Source organism: Odocoileus virginianus, chromosome 5 (assembly GCF_023699985.2).
Source record: "Odocoileus virginianus isolate 20LAN1187 ecotype Illinois chromosome 5, Ovbor_1.2, whole genome shotgun sequence".
Classification (NCBI taxonomy): Eukaryota; Metazoa; Chordata; class Mammalia; order Artiodactyla; family Cervidae; genus Odocoileus; species Odocoileus virginianus.
The window spans coordinates 85,594,556-85,601,546 of record NC_069678.1 but is presented as its reverse complement, the minus strand read 5'-3'; positions in this window follow the sequence as shown (position 1 = coordinate 85,601,546).

Here is a 6,991-nt window from a genome sequence, read left to right as displayed (position 1 = left end):
TGAAAGATGGGCTGGGCTCTTCACTTCCCCAGAAAACAGTTGTGCAAGGAGGAAGAGGAGACGTGGGATACCTTCCTTTGGGGGAGGAAGCAACGCTAGCTATCTCATAAGGTTTCAGAGTCTGATTCTTCTCTCCTAGGAAGAGGGCATACCTCAACAACTCCAGAGCTGATTAGTGCCCAGGGAGGAAATCTTGGCTTGGCTGGGTGATCACCAGCTGTTTATCCAGAGTTGTGTAATAGAAATACAATATGAGTCAATATGTGAAATTGTAAATGTTCCAGCACATTTTTTTAAAAAAGTAAAGAGAAACAAGAGAAATTAATTTTAATAACAATTTTATTTAACACAACATATCCAAAGATATAATGGCAACCCACTCCAATATTCTTGCCTGGGAAATCCCATGGACAGAGGAGGCTGGTGGGCTACAGTCCATGGGATTGAAAGGGTTGGACATGACTAAAGAGACGAAACATTAATCAACAACATGTCACCAATAGGAATTCACATTGTTGGTATTATATCTTTGAAATCTAGTGTGTATTTTATTCTTACAGCACAAATAAGGTGAACTACATATCAAGTGCTCAGTAGCCACATGTGGTCAGTGGTTACTGTGCTGGACACAGCAGCTTTACACCATGGATTCTGGATGCAAAGACCTGGAAGTCTCAGAATTTCTACATCTTAAGATCGTGTTTGGATGGACTTCAAGGTCATCTGGTCAAACCCCTCATAAATAAGGAAATGACTTTCCTCAAGGTGACCCGCTGCTCCCGGCAAAGCTGAAGTCCACACCCACGTGTCTGTGTCACAGTGTTGGATAACTCCCCTACTCCAGCAGGGAATAGGAGATGGAGATGGAGATGGGTTGCTGATGAAATCCATAAGGGTGTAAAATCGGAGCAAGAGGTGAAGCTGGAAGACCCCAGAAAGAGGTAGACCTCCTCTCCTCTGACACATTCTCACATTCTGGAGGGAATGTCTAGGCACAAAGTGGGCAGGAATTCCTTTGATGATCCCTCAATCCTGAACATAGACTCAGGCCCACACCCTTGCTTCTGACTCTTCTCTTTTCATATCTCCTGCTGCCTACATTGAGTTAGACCCTCTGCCTGCTAGCAGATTAAAAGCAGGTCATGGGAATATAAACTGGTGCAGCCACTATGGAAAACAGTATGGAGGTCCCTCAAAAATATACATAGAGTTGCTGTATGATCTAGCAATCTCACTCCTGGGCATAAACCTGGACAAAACTATAGTTCAAAAAGATACATGTACCCCTATGCTCACAGCAGCACTCCTCACAATAGCCAAGACATGGAAAAAACCTAAATGCCCATTGACAGGTGAATGGATAAAGAAGATCTGGTATATATATGCAATGCAATACCACTCAGCAATAAAAAAAAGAATGAAAGACGCCATTTGCAATATAATGGATACACCTAAAGATTATCATGTGAAGTGAAGTAGGTCAGAAAGAGAAAGACAAACACTATGTGTTATCATTTATATGTGAAATCTAAGATATGACACAAATGGATTTATCAGTGAAATAGAAACAGACTCACAGACATAAAGTACAGGCTTGTGGTGGCCAAGGGGGGGTGGGGTGCGGAGGCATGAACTGGGAGCTTGGGATTAGCAGATGCAAACTATTATATATAGAATGAACAAACAACAAGGTCCTACTGTATAATAGAGGGAACTATATTCAATATCTTATAATAAACCATAATGGAAAAGAATATGAAAAAGAATATATATGTATATATTCCTTTGCTGTATAGCAAAAAATTAACACAACATTGTAAATCAACTATGCTTCAGTAAAATAAATAAAAACAGACAAGTCAGACTTCCTTGGGGAAAGAGTAGTTAACTCTACTTGGGGCAATCGGGGCAGGCTTCCTACTGGATAGAGACACAGACAGAGGAGTCTCAGAACTCAGTATTGAGTGGGGATGGTGGGAGCCAGGGGATGACAGGAAAGGGCTTCCAGGCAGAGAGATACTGTGGGAGAGAGGGAAGGCGTTAGGAAGCCGGTCTCCTGTTTTCTCAGGGGCGATGGCTGCTGTTGTTCTTTCTCTTCCCTCCACCTGGGGTCCTAGGAAATGCCAGGGCTTCCCAGGAAAGAAGGGAGACTCCATTTTTTATGTCAGCCCCACTCATGGTCCTAAGAAGACCAGGACATGGTGGGTTCCCAGTGAATGGAGGTGAAAGAGGGAAGTGGCTGAAAAGGACCTTAGGTTGAATCCAGACCAGCTGGACCAGGGAGTCCAGGGACCAATAGAGGAGACAGGAGGGGAACTGGTGTATCCTGAGCACTTCATCATCAGAGTCTCATTCACAACACCAGTGGAAGCGGGTAGACTATATTTCCCGTCTGCTAGGTGAGGACAATGAGGCTCAGAGAGACCCAGCGACTTGCTGGGGTTAAGACCCATTCTGTCTACTTCAAGGTCAATCTCTCTAGGTTCTTTCTGGCACTTCCTCACCTGGCTACTGCCAAGAACCCAGCAGTGACCACATTCTTGGCAGGCACCCCCGCCTTTGGGGAGGCCTGCTTTACTGGGAGTTTCTGGTGGCATAGAGGGTTCCTAGAAAAGCTTCTAGTAGCAGTCACCACCCACACTGGGCTTGGAGATACCCTGTCACTCCCATCCCCCACCCTCAGATGAGGATGGGAAGCAACTTGGAGAGGTAGAGTGGCTTGTTCAATGTTGTAAAGCGAGGGGGCAGGTAGAGAGAGGTGGGACTGATCACCCCTGCCCCTGGGCGCTGACTCATAGCAGGTGCTGTGGGAAAGCCACTGCCAGTCTGTTAGCCTCAGCTTTCCCAGCCAGGCAATGGGTAGGATTGCTTTGGCATATCTGCCTGGGCCTAGAGCCAGGGGACTGGGAAAAAGCTGAGCACAGCACATCAGCAGGGCGCGTCGTCCTTGCCCTGTTCCAGTGCCAACAGCTCCCATGGGGCATCCCTTCCCACGGGCAGAAGTCTTTCCAGTTCTCAGAGGAGTCACACCAGGCTCTGATGTGGCTCAAATCCCCAGCACCCAGCACAGGCAGGGAGACCAATTGTCCTGGTTTGCCCAGGATTATCTCAGTGTAGCACTCTGAGTTCTGCAGTCCAGGTACCCGTCAGCCCTGGGCAAGCGGCACAGTTGATCACTGTAGCGGTGGCACCAAGGTGGCAGTTGGCATTCAAGAAGTGTTCTAAGTGAATGAACACAGTCAATGGACTTCAGAACAGCACATGAGCAGCAGTGCTGGGAGGGAGGCAGGTTGGGGACTGCTGTGTCCATTTTATAGATGAGGAACTGAGGTTCAGAGAGTTTAAATGTTCAGGTTGTTTGTATCTATCTCATGTCCTTTCCTCAGCATCAAGTCCCCTCTAAACGGTTCCCTGAGTATTTTGCGCTGGTCCATGGGGTGGGAGGCAGCTGGTCACTGAGACTTTGCCCGTCCTACACGTGAGGTTGGAAGGGGTAGGGAGAGAAGGATTGCTCTATTCCAGCTCCACAGTGGAGAGCTGTGGTGTCCCCGACGGGTTTGGTGGGTTCGAACCTCACTTCAGCCACTTCAGCGGTGTGGCCTTGGGCAAGTTACTTACTCTCTCCGCTTCAGTTTCTTCATCTGTAACATGGGGATGAAATATGTACACTTGTGGGATTTCACCCGACTAATGCAGCGGGCCCTTGTTTGATCCCTGGTCAGGGAACTAAGATCCCACATGCTGCAGCTAAGAGTTTGCATGATGCAACCAGTATTAAAAAAGAAAAGAAAAAGGAAATATGAATATTCAGTGTCTGAGGTTGCTGCAAGGATTAAATGAGATAACGCACAAAAAGCACTTAGCACAGGGCCAAACGTGTGAGACTCCTATTTCTGTGTGACCTCTGCAAATCCCACCATCTCTGAGCCTACTTCTGTGTGTCTGTAAAATGGAGCTTCACCCCATTCTGGGTGTTTGTGAGGACTAAGTGAGCTGATGCGTATTTGAGATGGTGAAGCACAGAATGAATTTTTAGTAAAGGAGTTGTCCCCTTCCTCCCCATGCCCACGTTAGCCCTTAGAACCATCTTGTGAGACACACTTTAAGTGAGTGAAGTGAAAGTCGCTCAGTCCTTTCTGACTCTTTGCGACCCCATGGACTGTCCATGGAATTCTCTAGGCCAAAATACTGGGGTGGGTAGACTTTCCCCTCTCCAGGGGACTCCCCAACCCAGGAAATGAACCCAGGTCTGCCGTATTGTAGGCGGATTCTTTATTATTCTCGTTTTACCGAAAAGGCAGCCACAGACGCCGCGAACGTCTGTTTGGTAAGTGAATGAATGAGTGGCGAATGGGTGAGTGAATGAAAGAATGGGTAAATGGCGCGTGGGAACCCGCCCGAGAGCTTGGCCCCTCGGCTTTCCCAGCCAATCGAGGTCCCCGCTTCGCCACTCCCAGCCCAGGTGTGGGGATGCGGAACACTGGGCGGGGGGCGCTTGGAGAGCGCACTTGAAAGGAGCCGCGAGCTCGCCCAGCGCGGCCCAGTAATTAGCCGCGCTAGAGCGGCGAGCCGGCCAGGCTTATCGGTCATCACTGCCTCCGAGGCGGGCGGGCGGACGGGCTCCCCACGCCGCAGCCGCCGCCCCGGGCGGAGGGCACGGCGGTTCCCACGCTCGGGCCCGGGCCGGGGGCGTTCTTGGGATGGCGTGGCCGCGCTCGCCACCGCCGCGGAGGCCAGGCTGTAATTAGGGTAATTGCGCGGCTCCCCGCCCGCGGTTGCTTGGGACCCCAGGTCGACAGGGAGGAGGGAGGAGGGGGAGGGGGCAGGGGGAGTGGGGGGGGGCGCCCCAGCCCCTGGCGCGGCTCATTCCTCCAGACGAGTGACTCAGCACTCGTGGGCTGCCCAGGCCGAGGAGAAGGGGCTCCTGGAGTCGGCTTTGCGGGGAAAGGAGGGACTGGAAGAGGACTAGCCCTGAAGAGCACCTACTGGATGCGGGTGGTGGGCTAGGCGGTTCCATTCCTGCGCACCTGTCAGGAGCCATTGAGGACATCTGGACTGCCGGTGGTACCCGGCCCAGAGAAGATGCTCATAGCGCAGTATCCTAACCCGCTCAGCAGTTTAATAGGTAGGCACTCGGAGATCAAGAGGGTTAAGTGACTGTGCCCAATATTACACAGCCCGTGCATTCATGCTTCAGGGAGCAGGAAAATGAAGACCTCATGCCCAGCAAGTGGTTTTGCTTCCTCCAGTACTTCGAGATTTACTTATGATCAACTTAGACAGCATATTAAAAAGCAGAGACATTACTTTGCCAACAAAAGTCTGTCTAGTCAAAGCTATGGTTTTTCTGGTAGTCAGGTGTGGATGTGAGAGTTGGACTATAAAGAAAGCTGAGTGCTGAACATTTGATGCTTTTGAACTGTGGCGTTGGAGAAGACTCTTGAGAGTCCCTTGGACTGCAAGGAGATCCAACCAGTCCATCCTAAAGGAAATCAGTCCTGAATATTCATTGGAAGGACTGATGCTGAAGCAGAAACTCCAATACTTGGGCCACCTGATGCAAAGAACTGACTCATTTGAAAAGACCCTGATGCTGGGAAAGATTGAAGGCAGGAGAAGAAGGGGATGGCAGAGGATGAGATGGTTGGATGGTATCACTGACTCAATGGACATATGTTTGAGTAAACTCCAGGAGTTGGTGATGGACAGGGAGGCCTGGTGTGCTGCAGTCCATGGGGTCCCAAAGAGTCGGACATGACTAAGTGATTGAACTGAACTGAACTGAACTGTATCTCAATCCTGAAATCATCCTTGAGTTTTAGGTTCTTGGTAGGCCTGATCATAACCAGTTCCTTACCACTAATACAAATCACAGGGAACCCTTCTGGAAAAACAGTTAAAAAGAAATAATCCGATTTCAAACTCACTCTCTAATCCTAAAACCAACCCAAACTTTAACCCTCCTCTACACTTAATTCCCAGATTAATCTTGACCTTGGCTCTTGCCCATGCCTTCAACCTTCTCTCCCAACTAACCCCCATCAACCCTCCAATCCCCTTCCTCAGGTACCCTACCTCTGGAAGATCTGCTGAAGATCTCTAGCAGCTACTTCAAGCCTCTGGACCTTTGCACAGGCTGCAGCATCAGGAAGGGATATCCTTTTCCCAGGGCCACAGGTAGACTTTTCTCCCCTTTAAAGGTTCACTGCAAGTACTTTGAGTGTTACCTTGTCCCCTGACCAGGTTCTTCACGGTCTCCAAGCTCTTAGAGGGTAGGTTCTGTGTCTGCTGGGAGTAGAAATTGAAAGTTATAGTTGTTGTTCAGTCACTAAGTTGTGTCTGACTCTTTGCAACCCATGGACTGCAGCACGCCAGGCTTCCCTGTCCTTCACCATCTCCCGGAGTTTGCTCAGATTTATGTCCATTGCATCGGTGATGATATCTAGCCATCTCATCCTCTGCCACCCCTTCTCCTTTTCCCTTCTATCTTTCCCAGCTTCTCCAATAAGTCAGTTCTTCTCTTCAAGGCTCTTTTCCATTGAGTCAGCTCTTTTGCATCAAGTGGCCAAAGTACTGGAGCAGAGAATGGCAAACCACTCCAGTATTCTTGCCACAAGAACCCCATGAACAGTGTGATAAGAAATTGGAAGTAGAACCAATTAATTGCTTGTGACTGAGTGAGTGAATGGATGAATGAGAGAATGAGGGAGTAAATGAGTGAATGAATAAGTGAATGAATTATTGAATAAACAAGTGAAGCTTGTTTCTGAGCTAAATCCTTTATGCTCTCCCTAGCTTTGGATTCCTCCCCAAGTAGGGAACAATTGAAAGACCAAAGGACCCTGTACCCCCCATTCCCCGGGGTACCCTGAGATTGTTAATTTTGTGTGTCTGTGACATGTGTGTATGCATTTGAGCCTAGGACTTGGAATCAGACAAGCCTGGAGGCCATTCCTGGCCAGTGTTTTCCAGTTGAGTGACTTGCAAAAGT